Source organism: Phalangium opilio, unplaced genomic scaffold (genome assembly GCF_054372755.1).
Source record: "Phalangium opilio isolate 3A_F unplaced genomic scaffold, DU_Popi_V2 ptg000075l_1, whole genome shotgun sequence".
Classification (NCBI taxonomy): domain Eukaryota; kingdom Metazoa; phylum Arthropoda; class Arachnida; order Opiliones; family Phalangiidae; genus Phalangium; species Phalangium opilio.
The window spans coordinates 1,240,604-1,259,757 of record NW_028324184.1 but is presented as its reverse complement, the minus strand read 5'-3'; the positions used below and the strand labels follow the sequence as shown (position 1 = coordinate 1,259,757).

At 38.5% G+C, this 19,154-nt stretch overlaps 1 protein-coding gene and 1 long non-coding RNA gene across 6 annotated transcripts in view; one reads left to right on the top strand and one right to left on the bottom strand.

Moving 5' to 3' along the window:
- The window catches only part of CASK (peripheral plasma membrane protein CASK), a 168,472-nt gene that overhangs the window by 49,678 nt on the left and 99,640 nt on the right, over nucleotides 1-19,154 (top strand). The window lies entirely within an intron of this gene.
- Nucleotides 9,485-11,858, bottom strand: LOC149658683 (uncharacterized). Of its 2 annotated transcripts, XR_016369880.1 has the most exons (4): nucleotides 11,520-11,858; nucleotides 11,302-11,459; nucleotides 11,107-11,212; nucleotides 9,485-9,793 (listed from the first exon to the last, which is right to left on the bottom strand). It is a non-coding gene; the product is annotated as an uncharacterized LOC149658683 (long non-coding RNA). The 2 variants fall into 2 exon arrangements; XR_016369879.1 differs by having other exon boundaries at nucleotides 11,302-11,858.

The window sequence follows — 19,154 nt, the reverse complement described above, 5'->3', positions numbered from 1 at the left end:
CTACAGGGTCTAGTTCCTTTAATCCTCTATCCAAGGCCTAATTTTGTTTTTTTAATTTGGTATAAATTTGTTGTAATAAATGTTTGTCTCTAAGCGCGTAAGTTGACTTAAATTAGAAGGTATTTCTTTTACTTTTTCTTTTAAAAAGTACACCCGAGAAATTGACCTCGTAACCAGGAAAGAAAAAATGTACCAAAACGATTTAAAAACGATGATAGTCTGAACTGAATTTTGGGAAAGACCGCGAGAACTCCTCTGACATTTAAGCGAAGTAACTTTTGGCGATGAAAAACTATAGCAGGCTCATTATGTGAAAGCAACGAGTGGTGGGACTCCAAGTCCCTTTTCGGGGGTGGGGGTGGTTGGGGGGGAGAGTAGGGACAGGAGAAAGCTAGGCGAGGAAGGACAGAATGGAATATTTTTTTTTCTTTTCCTATTATTTCACTTAACGACCATGGGACTCTTGTGTTTGAGTTAGAAAAGGATTTTTTTCTCTCTCAACTCTATTTCTACCACCACGTTAAGAGTTTGGTCAATTCCAACGTGAATATTTCAGACTTTCCTTGAACCGAAATAGCTTCGAAGAGGGTTTCAAAATTAGTTCACTCGCGACCACTTTTGTCGTCATTCCATATTCCTGTTTGATTGATTTAAATTCACGATTTTTACTTTTTCATTTCGTCGCTTTTTTAACGATTCTTTTCGCAGTTTCTAGCGTCGACTTTTCTTGTCTCAAAGTCGAACGAGGCTTACTACATCCCGCTTTGCCCGCGGAAAAAACGCTGGAACAGTATAGTGTCAAAAGCCACACTGCATGCCGTCTAGAGAAACTTTTCAATTCAGCTCACGACCCCGAAAGTGTATTCAGCGGCCCTTATAGGCCAAACTTACAGTTTTCTTCCTCTACTGGTTCACCAAAAGTGCATTAGCACGACGTTTTCAGGCAGATTGAGATTGCCATAGTTGTTTTAGGGGATAACGTAGCGTTGGTGAGATCAAATGGAATTAATAAATGAAAATATGGTTTTGATATCTTTGGGTTTATCTACTGCCACTATGAAACTGCGTGAAAAAATATATTCTATCCCATTACCAGCAGTGAGATGAGACTAGAAGTGAAGGGCTCTAGCATTGATAGTAGATCCTGTCACCAATGAACAAATTTGAGGATTTTATGCCGCTTCCCACGCGCTAAAACTAGAGAGAAAAAAATTGGTCGAGCTCCAAAAACATTTCCTATCCTCTTCCCCTCAACCTAAAGCGGCCGAACACGGACGCGGCTCCTTGAATCTAGTTCGGCCGTCTACCACCGCGAGCGTCTCACGTTTTGGAGGGAAAACTCAGAAACCGCTACCAGAGGGCCAACCTTTGGTGTGTTATCAAGAATATTTTTTCGCCGAGTGAAGAATTTGGTTAGCTCAGTACTTCTGGTCTCATCTCACTTCTACCATTACTAATGTACTACACGTAGAAGCGCATTTTGCATTTGTCTCATCGAGGTTTAAGCACGAATTCTCTCTCTATAGTCTGTACCGTATTTTGTTATCAATACGAGTTAAGAATTTCAGAAACTGTGACCTTATTTGTCTTTTTCTTCGTCCAAACTTGAAGATATCTTCTATGAATGCCGTCCGCTTTATTTTTACTTCAAGTTGTTCTCGTAGATCGCTATACTTTTTCATTTTTATTTATTTTTTTAAACTATTTTTCATACTAAAAAACCACCTTGTTACGTTTATGTAAATTTTGGTTTGTCTTTCCGAGATAAACTCTAATCTGACGTTTTGTTGAGAGTTTCTGGAGTGGACGAGATTTCAAAGGGGTTATGAAGGACGTTTTGGGAAGTAACGGTTAATACTTAACAGTCTGTAAGAAAGGACGCGTTTCGTAGCCCCTTTGACACTTAAATATCCCACTGATGCGAAAACGTTACGTTATTATGCAATTTTTTTCTGATAAATGTTCAACTAGATTTTGGTGATAAAACCCCGTGGAATGTTAAGTTTCTCCTATTTTTACGACTATATCTGAATTTTCTAAAAGAGTCCCTCTACAGGGTGTTCCCTCTTAAGGTTGGTATTACCGAAATATCCACGAATAACATTTTGCAAGAAGGAAAATCCTTAGCAAGTTATAAGTAAAACACTAAAATCACTCAAATCGTAACTTGTTCAGGGTGACAAATTCTCGTAGAAGTTACATTTCCTTACTTCGGTCCTTTTTGTAACACCCTGTATATGAAACCCAGAAATATTCCCTCCGTGTCTTGCATTGAAGGAAACTGATATAATGTCGCGTTTGTTGTTTGTCATTGGTAATTAGATTCTTATTCTTTTCATTCAGCGTGCTGCAACTATTCGCCAAGGCTTAGAAAGTTAGAAAGATGAGAGAGAGAGAGAGAGAGAGATTTCTTAAAAGTCTCTTTAAATATTTTTCCTTGATGGAAATCTAATTTGCATACGGAATGAGATAATTAACCTAGTTTCATACGTATCTTCATTCTTCAATACAGTTTAGGGTTATATCAACTTTTCACGTGAATGAGTGAGTTACTCACGTTTTTACGTGTCTAGTCCAAGTTTCCTTTTCTTTTCCGGGTGAATTACGTTCACCATTTTGGACGATATGTTCTAAACACTTCACCGCGGTGGATAATCTTCAGATTCAAAATTTTTCGTCTCTTCATCATGTCTTAATTTTATCTGTACATACGTGCAGTCGGACACTTATTTAACCACCATTGAAATTCTAAAAAAAAAACCCACCCAAAATGTTTGGTTTATTCCGAAAACAAACTATCCAACCTTTCGTTTCAACTCTCTCCAGCTCCTTAAACGATTTTTTCTCTCTTAAATAATTCGAAACGCTCTCGCAAAATTTTGAATAATTCATTTTTAATGCTAGGCCTTGGGCGCGTGCTTTAGTGGGCACGCGCTTTGTCTTTTACCCTCCCATTATTTAGTATTTCACCTTAAAAGTCGACCAGAGTGAAAGGGGGGAACCGCGTTGCGTAAATGACGTTATATTAGCGTGATTTTAACCGTATACGTGGGTAGAATTTCCTGTTTGAAAACTACTTTAGATTGACGCGGTATTAACCCTTCTTTTCACTCGGAACTAATTAAACTTTGGAAGGGAAGTAGGGTTTTGGGAAATAGACTCTTTCTGTTCAAAGATTGAGCGAATCTTTTATCGCCTTCGATGGTGTCTAGACTCAATTTAGGTCTAAGTCGCTCTGATTTTTAATCGAAGAGGTCCGAATTTTCCTTCGGTTAACAAGCTTTTCTTTTTAATCCTTATTTGTACGTGGTATTAGTGTTAATAAAGGGACAATGGGGGACGCGGGGATACGGTTAGGTCAGATATTACAGTCTCTAGGTTTTGACTGTGTTAATATTTAAATCACGCATAAATTTTTATGACTCTGTACTAGTGATTCTTCTTCACAGTGACCCAACTTCTGACAAAAAAAAAAAAACACCTAAAAATTTGTGATCGTAAATGTTTCCACCATCTCGCGATTTTTTTTCCAGTATAAAATTAATTTGCCATGAAATTAAAACCACCAAGCTTGCCATGCCATACCTTAAGGTTTTTTTTATTATTATTATTATTAAATAATTTTGTTTTTCGCCTATTAATTTTTTTTTTGGCGAGGTCGTACTTTATTTTCTTAATTGTAGACCAAAAACCGCAAATTATTGTGGTATGCGTTTGAAATAACAAATAAAAACGTTTTTACTTCCGCAAAGGGCCCAGAAAAAATACGTATAGCGCTTGCTTGGGAATTTCTTAATGGTTTCCACTGGATGAAATTGTCCTTCTGATTTCTCCTAGGGCCCCGTCTCCCGCTTAATTGGTCACCGAATAGGTCCGGCGCTACCATCATTAACTATAAGAAGAAAAAAAAAACCCCACCTTAAGTTCGCGTCGTACCAAATCATTAATTTCCACAAATATCTTAAGAGGTAAAATGTACTAAATCCAAATTAATTCTAGATAATAATAATATAACGATTATAATTTTTTTTAAAACAACGTCACTCGGCCCAAAGACTAGTTAGCGTTTCGTGTTTATATGGATAGGGAACTCTTTCCAATCGGAGCCTCCAAAATTAACTAGGCCCATGCATGTCAAATTTTATGTGGGGAAATATCCAGTTTGTTAAGGAAAATATTTTCACCATATATGTGTACAAGGTGGCGCTTATATTACCGTTGTGACAGGGGTCTTCCTTAAATTATCGTTGATATTTTAGGGGTCAGTCATAAAAGTTTTATGATAGAGAAAAGTTTCATCCTAAAATTAACGTAAATGTTTTTGGGGCTATTCACTTTTTATTGAATCTTTCAGTTAGATTGTATTGATGACAACAAAATAAATTATTTCATTTAAAATAATTCAGTAAGAGTAATAAAAACGTATACTTACAATCCGCGACCTTGGCCCAAATACTTAAGCAGTCGACAGGGTCACGGGGTTGAACTTTGTTTATTTTACGGTAATATAAGCGCCACCAAGCGTAAAACCACGGCGAACTAAATTGGTTAAAAAAATATTTTCGGTTCGCGACACGCATGGGCCTAGTTCATTTCGGAGGCTCCGTTCCAATCCATCGAAACAAACGGACAACTCAGCCTGGTAGCTTAGAAATTCGATAAATTTATATTTAAATTTTTCCGAAAATATTTTTTTTTTAAGAAATAAATTAAGATCATTTGAACTTCACTTTGGATATGATATAGTTGGCTACTTAGTACATTTTGTCTCCTGTCCGGCCAGCCATGGCAGCGACGATTTATGAACACTGCCCGAGGGATTTGTTTTGTAGCCCAGGGCTTGTTTACTCGGCGTGGCTCCCGCCGCGTGACGCGATCAATAAAATTACAACCGGTCTACAGTCCCTCTTTTAGTCGCTATAGAGTTAGCGAAGCATCCCTATATACCCTTTAACCCTAAAGTCCAAGCTCACTTCGATACTAATATAGTAACATGTTCATCTGGTTGACCTAAAAAAGAAATCTTTAGTATTCCCCATACTGTAATCCCATTAATATTTTATTCCCGTGATGTGTGTGAGAGAGAAGCCGAATTCTGTTTCGCGTCATTTCCATTGTCCGTCAAATTAAAACTAATACTGTTAACGCGTCATCCCGGGTTATTATTTATACGCGGCCAGGTTTTTGTTTCTATTAGTTGAATTTTGTCCGACGTACCGCTTTTTCATCCCAGTTTAATTTACTATAAATAGAAAGTTACGCTTGGTTAATTTTTCTATGGTATAGAAAAAACAGTGGGTTACCTTTGTTAGTACTGAAAATTGGGGATGAACATGTGCCCGAATCGTATTAAATCCGCGCTTTGTTTTACCTGGTCCGAAAGTGTCCAGCCCTCCAGCGCTTGGAGAATTGCTTATGACAGCTTGAAAGGTTCTTCCTCAATTTCCTATCTAGTCTATTCGAGTTGATAGATTTAATTATAACCAAGGCTTAGACAAGTATTTTTAATATACACCTTGAACCTGGGGTTTTCCCTATCACGCGCTTAACCCTAGTTGAAGCGTTTGGGACGAACGAATTTTTAACATCGCTTGAGTATCTTTAATTAAAGTTTTGGCGCGGTGCGGGCCCTTAGGGTCTCGTATTTCTTGTTAGTCCCGTAACCCTTGGCTATCTCGACCCCGTGTATCTCTATAATGTTTTATTTTTAACGCGGACAGAATGATCCGTGTTTTGGCAAGGAATAATTTTCTCAGTTGAAATAAGAAAATTTAAAATTCAGATTTGGAGTTTTGAGAACGTACCTTTATTTTCGAAATTTAACATTAAATAGGGGCCGCAAATATATTACAAATGTTTTGTAAATGATTCATTTCAAATTGATGTGCATATAGGAGAAGCCGAATTATAGGGGCTAAACACACCGTATATTTCCTATTGGCCCCTGTAGAAATGTTTTCACTGCCGAATGAATGAATGAATATTTATTTACTTCTCTGTACAAGAGTCCCTTTTGTAACAGGGAGGAACCTATTAAATAGGTCCGCAAGTATATTATCACATATTTAAATGAAATTAAATGGTATTTACATAAATGTATCTGTAAAACTATTACGACACATGTCTATATACAAAAATTAATAATAAAAAAAGATAAGTTCAAAATCCAAAAATTGTCCACCGATCGTCGTTCCTTCACTAGTAAGCGTTCCTTATGACCGGATCAAACGTAAATTTGCCCAGGCCTGTAGTATTTCTTTCGCGAGATGGATGGCCTCCCAGTTATTCGGTCGGTCCCCTATCCGCTGACATCTCCCGTAAGCACAGCTCACGCGTCGTTCCCAGCCAACGGGTTGGGCCCCTAATGTCCTCCAATATGGGACAGTCAAGAAGGACATGTTCGATGGTTTCCAGCTCATCATCTTCACATATGGGGCATTGTGGATTGTCCCCAAAAATCTGGAACATCCTCCAGGCCGTGGGCAAGGCCCCGGTTCTCACCTGGAAGTAAAGCGAACTGGCTCTGTCGTTGTTGTTCTGTTTCCCTAAGCTACGGTGAAGCTGGTTCTAACTAAGCAAAGACTCAGGAGGTAGTTAGATAAAACTCATGTTTATTAGTCCGTAACACAGACAACTCTGATGGATGTTTATTACATTCGTCATAAAGAAACCTCGCATAGTTATACGATAGGTCAAAGTGTACAAAGATAAGATTAATATTAATTGTGTTTTTTTAACATAATGATTGGCTTAAAAATACTGAAGATGATTTTTTACTATCAATACAGTTGTTATAAAATGGCTCGAGCGATGGGTATGGCTTTTCTTGGTAAAGCTCCAGGGTTGGGTGTTTTGCAAGATCTTCCCGAGTATAAGTGTTATAGGCGAAGCTACCTTACAGGGTATCAATATTTTCAAATAAATATTATTAGTTCGTGCTGGAACTACTGTAAGAAAATTACCGAACCAGAATCTCCTAGGTTTTCGAGGTACTCTGGCAACCCCGCTACTGTTTAATCCGCGTCAAAGTTATCCTCAACACAGCTGTTAAAATATTATACAACAATCGTACAAAACCCTTTAAGTTTAAATGGCGTTTAACTTTGTAAAATTTGACATCCCCAGACCATTTATTTAGCTCTTTGCTTCCCCGCAACCACATGCCCGCGATATTTTTCAAATAAGTTTCTAGTAAATCGATATCCAAAGAATGTGGTCCTATAACCTAGAGGCGCTTTTGATATATCCCTTATTTATTACTATTAAATCTCTTTTTAATTCACCGGCGACTGGCTACCTCCCCCCCCCCACCCCCATCCCTTTTAAAGGAAAATGATCTCCTGAATTATTATTTAAATTTCGGAGCAAAATGTCACGGAACATTTTAGACTCAATTGCCCATAATGTACCACGTATTCCAGAAATATCTCGCCCAAAATATTAAAGATAACTTTACCTTTAAATTGATCCGTGGATCCTTACATGGTGCGGTTTCACTTCCACGATTTTACCACAAAAGAAGGTACTAAAAAATTGTAGGGTGTTATACTGCACGTATCCATGAATTTATATAATTCTCACTTACATTATTAACTGTTGCTACACAAATGAAACCCAATGTTTCCAATTAGCTGTACTTATTTCTGGTCTACGAAAAAAGGGCAGCAACTTCTAAAAGTCCCGTATAGTTACCGGGAATGTAAAGCTGTAAAATCTACCCTAATGAACTTCTTGGCCACTTTGAGGGAAAGGAGAATAGTCAAGTTCCTAAGCCTCGTCATCTAAAGTTCATGGGGAAAATATATTAAATTCACGAGAAACTTAGACTTACTTTGTGAAACTCTAGCGTTAAAGCCTGGCGCATCTCCATCCTCCAAATGAATGATTCCGAACTGCTAGAGGAAACTTACTGGGAAAAAAGAAGAAAAGAAAAATCACTTTCGTTGGCGGAGGGTCCATTCTAAAAAGGCTTCTCGCTGCTCTTTCCTCTCTCGTTATTAATTTTAGGAAGAATGAGGGGACTCATTCATCCCAATCTGCAAATTCAATGTGTAGAAATATAACGTTCCTTTTTATCTAATTGAACTTTAACTCGGGATGCGGTTTATGCGGTATTGAGCATTAATCTTAGGATGAACTTTCTCACTCACTTTTTAATAATGGAAAGAAATAGCCGGCGTATCCCTGTACTACCCCCCCCCCCCCCGGCTCCTCCCCATCCTTCTTTAATAAATTATTTCTATACGCAACACCACTCTATCTTTGCTCTATCGTGCAATTTATGCTAATTCGTTTTTAACGTTCCCGCCAGAAGAATCCCGGTGTTAAAACGCGCTAGTTTAACAAAGAGTAGTTGGTTTTTACGGTATGGCAAGCTCTGATTGGTTTAAAGATTATCCTCAGCCTCGTAAAAATTCGACAGGCTTCGGTTTTCCCGCCATTAGCGAGTGGCGCGCGCCAAATTCCTTACTACCTGCTTATAGTCAGTCCATCCTCGTGACCTTTTTTATTTTATAACTCTAGAATTCTTCGCGCCATTTTTAAGTATAGCACCGTCGTCCAGGACACGTGGCCATATATTACGTGTTTTTTGGGCTTAGCCACGTCGTCTGACCCAGTTATAAAGGATCAGTATGGATTAAGGGATTTGGTAGGTCTGATTTTAATACTGGATTATGATGAGTATACAGGGTGTTTCTGAAAAGTCCATCACAAATTAAGGGGCGTGTTTATGGGACCAAACTGAGCGGAAAGTACCAAAGAACATGGGGTGTACAACATTTTGTTACGGAGATATGGCCTTCCAAACATTCGCCCCTAAAACAAGGAAATATCCAAAAATGAGGAGTAACACTTAAGACCGACTAACCAGCTTGTTTAAAATTACTAGACAATTTCAATAGCCTTTAATCGAACAATTGATTTCTACCTTTACTAATCAGAAGCGTATAAATGAGTAGAAGTATGCCTACGGTGGTAATGTAAAATTAATCCCAAGTGACATGATGTTTCAAGATCTTCCCAGCACCAAGTAAAATGGTTCTGATTGAAGGGACTTTTATTAGCACAGCGTAAACAACGTTATTTTCAGGAATTAGTCCAAATGTCCACGGGCGGCATTACAAAAACGAGGCAGTCTTTCGAATGATACTTGGACATGTTGGAAGATCCCTGGCTTGTTCCTGTTATCTCAAACCGTAAAAAGCTACGCAAATCTTCATCATCACGGACAACACTCTTGTACGTTAGGTATGACCTTGAGAAAACCTAAAAGGACATCTCGAATGTATTTGAAAAACCCATCTCCAATTAAGGGGCGTGTTGTTTGTTTCCAACAGAGTAAACTCGCCCAGAGAACAATTACAATGCAGAGCCACGTTTCGGCGTTAATGGCCCACAAAGGTGGTCCCAAACAAAAGAACAAACTTTAATTTGTTTCGTTCAGTAAGTGTTTCATGTGTCATAGATAAAACGCCATGATTAATGCACGAAGAAAATGAATTTATTGACAAGTTTTAACATTTAATTGCAACTAGTTACAAAAATTGTTCAAAGTGTTCACCACCCGCGTTAAGGCACACATTAGCACGTCTTACAAATGATTCCCTTACACGTTGAAAAATGCCTGGAGTTTCGCGAATTGTTTGACAGCCGTGAATTATTCGTCGACGTAGCTCTTCAACATCGGGCACTTCAGTCTGATAAACTAAGTCTTTCAGGTGGCCCCAAAGAAAGAAATCACAAGGGTTCAGATCGGGTGATCGAGCAGGCCACTCCACAGGTCCACCTCGACCTAACCACCGCAAAGGGACGGTCGCGTTAAGATAATTTCGGACCGCGATGCTGAAATGTGGTGGTGCACCATCGTGCATGAACCACATTCTGTTTACCAAACCTAAGGGTACGTCTTCGAGTAGTTCCGGTAAATCGTCCCGTAAGAACTGCAAGTAAGCCACACCGTTTAACCTGGGCTCTAGGAAATTTGGCCCAATTAAATTGTCACCCACAATACCACACCACACGTTTAAACTGAATTGTACTTGGTGACTTCTAACGCAAGTTGCGTGGGGGTTTAGCTGGGACCATTGATGTTTATTATGTAAGTTAATAATACCATCCCGTGAAAAGTTAGCTTCGTCAGTAACCAACAAATCCCGTGGGAAATCGATATCGTTTACTTTAGCCAGAAACCACTGACAAAACGCCGTGCGTCGTGGGTAGTCCGCTGGATTCAAACCTTGAACTTTTTGAACATGGAAAGGATGAAACCGGTGGCTTCTGAGGATTTTCCACACGAGCGTGTGGTTTACGCCTAATCGGCGACCAACTTGGCGGGTACTTGATTCAGGCTCGTCCTCGAAAATGGTGAGAACTTCGTCTTCTACGGCCTCTGGGATGGCTCTCGCTCTAGGTTGAGGTCCAGCCGGTTGGATTCGTCCATCTTGCCTCAAACGTCTGTCCACAGCCTCGAACGTCAGTCGATTTGGTAGTCGCCTCTGCGGAAATCTTTCCTGATACAAGCGTACAGCTGCAGCGGCATTCCCCTCGGCTAGTCCATACATTAGGTGCATATCCGCATATTCGGCATTTGTGAAGAAAGGCATTGTAACAGACTTCGTTGAATTATGAGTTTAATAAAACAAACACATGTACGTGAAACCTCTTTTATTCCTTTCTTAAAAAACATAGTGCTCTGTTTTAGTGCTCTGTTTTTTAAGAATAGGCGAAGTTCTCACTATTTTCGAGGACGATCCAAAAACAAGCAGCCGCCAATTGGTTTGCTGATTAAGAAAATACCACACGCAACTTGCGTTAGAATTCACAAAGTACAATTCAGCTTAAACGTGTGGTGTAGTATTGTGGGTGACAATTTAATTGGGCCATATTTCCTAGAGCCCAGGTTAAACGGTGTGGCTTACTTGTAGTTCTTACGGGACGATTTACCAGAACTACTCGAAGACGTACCCTTAGGTTTAATAAACAGAATGTGGTTCATGCACGATGGTGCACCATGCACATTTCAGCATCGCGGTCCGAAAACTTGTCAATAACATTTTCTTTGTGCATTAATCATGGCGTTTTATCTATGACACATGAAATACTTACTGAACGAAACAAATTAAAGTTTGTTCTTTTGTTTGGGACCACCTTTGTGGGCCATTAACGCCGAAACGTGGCTCTGCATTGTAATTGTTCTCTGGGCGAGTTTACTCTGTTGGAAACAAACAACACGCCCCTTAATTGGAGATGGGTTTTTCAAATACATTCGAGATGTCCTTTTAGGTTTTCTCAAGGTCATACCTAACGTACAAGAGTGTTGTCCGTGATGATGAAGATTTGCGTAGCTTTTTACGGTTTGAGATAACAGGAACAAGCCAGGGATCTTCCAACATGTCCAAGTATCATTCGAAAGACTGCCTGGTTTTTGTAATGCCGCCCGTGGACATTTGGACTAATTCCTGAAAATAACGTTGTTTACGCTGTGCTAATAAAAGTCCCTTCAATCAGAACCATTTTACTTGGTGCTGGGAAGATCTTGAAACATCATGTCACTTGGGATTAATTTTACATTACCACCGTAGGCATACTTCTACTCATTTATACGCTTCTGATTAGTAAAGGTAGAAATCAATTGTTCGATTAAAGGCTATTGAAATTGTCTAGTAATTTTAAACAAGCTGGTTAGTCGGTCTTAAGTGTTACTCCTCATTTTTGGATATTTCCTTGTTTTAGGGGCGAATGTTTGGAAGGCCATATCTCCGTAACAAAATGTTGTACACCCCATGTTCTTTGGTACTTTCCGCTCAGTTTGGTCCCATAAACACGCCCCTTAATTTGTGATGGACTTTTCAGAAACACCCTGTATATGTACAATGATGGATTGGAGATATAATGACTGTATCAAGGCAGAGCACTGACCCTTGGAGTGATTTATAGAAGATTAAAGTACATAATTAGACCGAGACTTGGTGGTAATTAACCCTAACCTAGATTAAACATACAATAAGAATAACAAAAAAAAGAGAGAACTTCATTTTACTCGAGTCTCTTCGTAGGTAAAAGGGTTCGGGGATTTCATAAATATAGAAAGTTAATGCACCAGAGTACAAATTTTCAGTCAAATTGGTTGAATTGCATCGATATTCACTTTGAAGATAGTTTCACTTCATCGCTCAGGCACTTGCCCGAAATATTTCAATAATCCATACATACATTTATTAATTGATGGCCGAAGTACAGACGGCGGAAGAAATGTATAAGACGCTTTTAGTTCTAACTCCTATTATTAGAGAACCTTTATAGTTCCGTCTAACTTGGTGCTCTAATTAAGCTCCTTTGTTTAAGATCCGAATCAGATTTAGGCGCGAGGATCGTGAATCTTGACTTTTGAACCTTGAAAGGAAGTCCCGTAACCCGCCTGTGACTTTAATTCCTTCCTCCAAAACCGTAAATAATTGATTAAACCGACGTTTGTATCGGAAGCCCCCTTAATCAGAGCCCCCCCCCCCCTCTTATAGATATAGTTTAGTCAGCTCGTGTATATGCACATGTATAGAGCCGAACGTTGTAGCAGGTAAGACAAGCGAATCCATTTATTGGGAAAGGCGCATTGTACGCCGCTGCTTTCCTATAACTTGTAAAATGCCCAGAATTTCGAAATATTACTTCCGAAGTACGCCTCTCGAAGTTTACAAACATTCTAGCCGGAGGTTAGTTGATTTATCGCTACTTGTTGGGTCTATATAGCGAAGTTGGACTCCAGGAGTCACTTTGTAATCAAAAATAAATAAATAAATACAATTCTCTTATATAATATAACAATTACTTCAGGCACCGATTTCACTTCAAAACATTTACTTCCGAATAAGGGGAACCTCAAAGTCTAGAATTTCTAAATCAGGGCGTTGTGTGTAGAGACTAGAGAGAGAACTGGAGCTACAAACTAGATCTTATTAAATTTCACCGCGCGTGTTTTCTAAGGCACGCTCGAGAAAGAGCGCCAAAATCACGCGACATTCTGAGAGATGTAACCTTAGCCTAAAAGACCCCCTCGCGTTTGTAAAGTATGAACAAACTGTGTGTATTTTTAACCCTTTCATAACGAACTATGTAGTTGTATTTTGAGGGAATAATTTCAATCAAATAAAAGCGTGAACGTTAAAGCTTGGGATTTCCGAGGTTATTTATTTCTTATTAGTAAGAAAAATATAGCCCTAATTATAATGACCTTTTAACTTCAGTTTTATCAACCTCCGTTATTTCTATTTAAATATTTAATGAACTGAAAATATCCTCCGAAACTATATAAATAGCTCCTTAAATTCAAAACCTTTTACAAATTACTAGGGCATCCTATAGCTCGCTTTGTAAATTAATCCTCGTTTATCTATTAATAACTGCGAAGCCTAACGCGACAAGCTCTAAAAATAACAGACACAAAGAGGAAAAAGAGACGGGGAGAAAGAATGGTGATCGGATTAAGTGCGCGGATAATCTACCCTTGGGAATACACACTCGATTATCTCCAGTATAGGATTAAAATCCAAAGTGTATAAACAAAACCCAGCAAACGCTTTATCTTTTTAACCCCTATAGCGGCGTCAAAGTTCAAACTAAGGTTTCCCACAGTTCAGTTCAAACAGTTCAGTTTTCGGTTCAGTTCAGTTATTTTCGGTTTCAGTTTAGGGACTAAACTGATTTGATTGCTTCAGTTCAGTTTCAGTTTGCACATCTCCAAACTGATCAGTTTTCAGTTCGGTTCGGTTTATTTCTTAAACTGAACTGATAAAAACTGAACTGAAGAGATAGTTAAGTACTCTTTCGATCCATCGCGAGAAACGATATCAATACGTTCCCGCAAACATTAGTAGAACAATAGAAAACTGGCATCGTTTAGTATTGCATGCTGTATGATATTTTGGGGGATGTGTCGCGTAAAGTTACCTTATTAGTGTCGCGTAGAGTTAAATTATTTCTGTCGCGTATATTTCATCATTTATGTCGCGTATATTTAATTACGCATAATATAGTATTAATTATTTATTAGTATTTATATTAATAATAATTAATATTATAATAAATAAACTAATATTAAATTTTATTTATATTAATATTAATTAATTATATTAATTTAAGTCCCGTGATTAGCTGGAACCCTCTGCAGAGAGACACAGGCTAAAAGAATACCAATAATTAGTAACTAAAAAGGGTATCATAATTAGTTAACTAGTCAAAGGTTAATTGCTAATTGTTAATAATTAGTAGTTAGTGAAATAAACATGACTTTTTAGGTATGGCACTTGACGATTCCAAAATAGTAGTAGTAGAAAATGTTAGCGGTTAATAGTTACAATCTGGGGATTTTGGGCCTCTGACACCGTATTTTTCTTCTTGATAATCTCTGAAGGAGTTTTCGGTTCAGTTCAGTTATAACTGAAAACTGAACTGATCAGTTCGGTTTCCTGGCTGAACCGAACTGATAATTTCAGTTCAGTTTCAGTTCTTGAAAATCATAACTGAAACGTTTCAGTTCAGTTTCAGTTTTAGTCCAAAACCGATTTGAACCGAACTGTGGGAAACCTTAGTTCAAACTATCTTTTGATCCGATTATACAGGGTGTAGGACGGTGCATGCAGGTTCTGTGGGAGAAACATTCCTATCATAACTAGAAAACAGTGACCCTTATTAGGTCAACAGGGTTCGTACACGACCTGGAAAACCTGGAAAAGTCAGGGAAATTGAAAATGGGCCTAAAAAGTCAGGGAAATTGAAAATGGGCCTAAAAGGTCAGGGAAAAGTCAGGGAAATTGAAAATGGGCCTAAAAGGTCAGGGAAAAGTCAGGGAAATTGAAAATGGGCCTAAAAGGTCAGGGAAATTGAAAATGGGCCTAAAAGGTCAGGGAAATTGAAAATGGGCCTAAAAGGTCAGTGAAATTGAAAATGGGCCTAAAAGGTCAGGGAAAAGTCAGGGAAATTGAAAATGGGCCTAAAAGGTCAGGGAAAAGTCAGGGAAATTGAAAATGGGCCTAAAAGGTCAGGGAAAAGTCAGGGAAATTTAAAATGGGCCTAAAAGGTCAGGGAAAAGTCAGGGAAATTTAAAATGGGCCTAAAAGGTCAGGGAAATTTAAAATGGGCCTAAAAGGTCAGGGAAAAGTCAGGGAAATTTAAAATGGGCCTAAAAGGTCAGGGAAATTTAAAATGGGCCTAAAAGGTCAGGGAAAAGTCAGGGAAATTTAAAATGGGCCTAAAAGGTCAGGGAAAAGTCAGGGAAATTTAAAATGGGCCTAAAAGGTCAGGGAAAAGTCAGGGAAATTTAAAATGGGCCTTAAAAGGTCAGGGAAATGTCAGGGAAAAATATATTGGAGGGAAATTTTAAAGTTTGGATAACAGTATAAGGGTGACCAAAATGTGTTGTCTGAGGTTATAACCAGAGCCTCAAATTCGCGGAGCTCGCTTCGCTCGCTCCGGTTATTTATGATTCACTTCAAGTTAAATTTAAACGAATTGGCTAATTTTTGTAACAATAACTTGTGCAAAAATGTTTCGAATTAATGTAGATTGGTTTTCATGTATGTTCGCCATGTACGTTATTGCAAATGGTCATTGAAATTTGTTTAATTTAGTCAGGGTAAACCTGGAAAAGTCAGGGAATTTCATTCCAAAAATTTTGTACGAACCCTGGTCAAAATGTCATAGTTCGCTATCACTATTAGTTTTCCGAATTAGTTGCAATATCTTTGCATCTTTTTTGGCTAGAGCTATTTTGGGTCTGGCATTAAACAAGAAGTGTCGTTTCGAGCTCCAGTGTAGTTCCACTGGTTCCCTCTTGGCGAGTTATGAAGATAATGACCCAATGAGGCTAACCGTTCTTTCACAGTGATAATTAGTAGTTAACCACGGCGCTTGGCTACTAATGAACCTTTCAAAACCCCCGGCTTCTATACCCCCTTTCCTAATGGTGTAATCGTTGCTGGGAGCGAGGAGGACGTTTAAGGGAAACCGCACGTGAATATTATCCCCAAGGCCTATTTTAATCGAGTCAGCGCTTTCTATCTAAATACGCCTGGCCTTATACTTATCTCGAATCTTTCTCGCGAAACGTTTTCCCTTTTAAGGAAGTGACGTCATTCTTACATTTAGAAGGGCCCGCTAAAAACTCGTAAAATAAAGGATTAAAAATTTCCCAGCACAGATCGTAAAAATAAGTTCCGGGTTGCTGGTAAAGCGGAATATCCAATTTCTGGCCGGCCTGAACCGTCCCTAAAGTTCAGGTACGGAACTATAGTAACTTCGGGAAGACGGGTAGCGGAGTGTAAGGAGATTAGACGGACACTGGTCATAAATAAAGATTAAAAGTGCGGTGCTGCCCAAAAGCATCGCGCCCTCTATGATATTAAACCAAGGCCTAGCTCCAGTTTCTTACTCAATTTCCCTGCCTAGCTGAGCTCTCTGTTGGCTTTACGTTCGCGGAGGAAGTTTGAACGGAGCAGGGAGCGAAAGAGTTGTAAGTTGAGCAAGGCTTTAGAATAGTAAACATAAATAACTCGGGATTTGGTCCAATCTAATGGCCAAGTACGCGTGAAGTTTTATTCGGTCAGTCTGACTGCCCCCCCCCCCTCGTCTGTGACCGAAACTAGCTCTCTTGCGATTCGAATCAACCAATGTAAAGCTATCCAGGTGCCTATCCTAATTCACTCCCAACGCGCTTATATCCACGGCCCCGAAGGTTCCGTTTTCAATTGCGCAAATGGACTCTCGCCCCTCTCTGGCTAAATCCTCGGAACCTTTGCCCCCTAGGGACTTCTACGTCCATTTCTCTAAAACATTCCTTCCTATACTACTGACAACTTAAATTCCTTGTAGCATCTCTTTGCCAAGGATGTAGGGATCGAGTGGTAAGGTGTACCTAAGGTTAGAGTTTTATCAATAAACTCGTTGTTTTCAGTCGGATTTTTTTTCAGCTTTCCTAAATGTTCAGATTAGAAAAAAAATCAAGTAAAAACGCTTATACGACTTCTTAAACTCTCATAATCTCGTGAGCCAATCAAATTACAGATTTTTCTGAAAATAGAGATTAGATTTAACGTGTTTTGTTTAACATATTAAAAGGACAAGCAAGTTGCGTTTAAATATGCGTTTTTAAAAAACTATTTAATATTGTAGGGGGTATTTTTCTGTTTCTTTCACTCTCCCTTTAAGAAGGGGGGAAAATGCCGATAAATTATAAAAGGACAAAAAATTCCCCCACTCTGACGAGATATCGACTGAAAAATAAAAAGTAGGCCGATAGATAATGGAGAGATGAGAGAAGACGAAAGAAAAAAAATTAGAATTTTTATCTTCTGAAAGGAAATCCGATACCGACTTCTAAAGTGCACGAAAATTAAAACAAAAGAGATGGAAAATTGCAAAAAAGGCGAAGGAACTCGTCTTTTTCTTTTTTATCTTTTATCGAAGATTTTTTTTTCTCCTTTCTTTAACTTCCTAGAAAGATTAGATAAACTGCGGCGGCGGTTCAAGTGTCAGGAAATAAAATCCTGAAATAATTTCTTTTAATTTGACATCCCGATAAATATTTTAATCGCGTGTATTTAAAGGAAAATTCCGAGCTAGAAATTTTTTCTTTTTATAGCTTTTTTGTGAAGTTAATTTCAAATTGGAACCGTCTGCTTAAGATGGAACAACAAAGACCTTAGGGCTTCAAACCTTACCAATGCACCACCAAATATGGTCCGTATTGTTTGAAGCCACGTCTAACGTCCGTGAAGCGCTTGATTTCGACGTAGGTCTATCTACACTCTGTTTCTATATTTAAATATGAATACTTAATTCTAATAAATTTAATATTATTTTACGTCTCAATAAACCGCGAGACGTTAGTGTCACTCGACGAGGATCTAGGATAAAAATTCTGTCTAGACCAATTCAATCGTAATAATTCTGGCGCCATCCCCGTTTATTTACAGAAAAAAATAGGCAATGAAAAAAATCTACATCTCATCGACTTTATTGTCTTTTTTTCCCTAACAAACACGAATAAATTAGCGCGAAGTAAATCTGAGCGACACACGTGACCTTCGACTTCAATAATCTCGAGTCACGGGTGAAGTTTTTTGAAATCGGTTTTCGACACGACAGTCTTTAAAACTATCTTTAATCAAATTATCGAATTCTGTCATGGCGACATCATCCACCCAATGCGCTCCATTTACTTTAAAGTAGATCGGCTGATTGATAACTTCCGATTAATCGGGGGAAGTTATCCGATAAAGCTGCTCCAGCGATAACTTCCATTCGATTCGATTTTTTCCCCCTCTTACAAGTTTGGTATCTTCTCATCCTTGTATAACTTGGAAAACCGATACTTTCTTTTCACTTTGCGACAGGGAACAGGAATATCGGACTATTACGAATGTATTTAATTGTCACTGGAATATTTATTCTTAATCAAATATGGCTTCTCCTCGCGTTACTGACTGATACGCAATTTGCTCAAATTAACGAATTGTGACCTATCATTAGCAACAACAAAATATATAAGTATAGTTTGCCGATACCTGTGTATCGGTATTTTTGGTATTCATTGAATAATTGAAGGCATTCTAGTATGGTGTTATCTGAGGAGGGGTTTAAAAAGGGCGACAACGCCATCTCACGGTCGATTTAACTCTATTATACTGTCTCGGGGGTGCGACAAAAGTTTAATCATAGGTCTTGTCTGTCTCTGTTTCACGCGTCACCTCGGTTTCGATTGCCCCCCCCCCACATCCCTTGTTCATCTTCGCGCTCTTAATGTACATTGAATTGAAAATTCTGTTAAACAGGTATTGAAAAATGCTGCAGTTTTATTGTTATTTGAAAAATTTGATACGAAACAAAATCAAAAACATCTAAGGTACACTTTCCTAAGTTTGCCTTACACTTTCGCTAGGACTCTGTTATATCTTCTCGCCATTCTTGCGTACCATGTCAAACACTTTTAGTTTTGACCTCTTTTCCTATAGCGTGATCTTTCAAAATTTCCGCTTTAATTTTATACGATCTTGATGGGGGTCCACAGTACAAAGTGTCCATAAAAGGGACTCGCTCGAACCTAGTCTGCCTTTAAAGTAAACTAAGGGCTAAATTAGATGGCTTTTAATTGGGTTAAACTT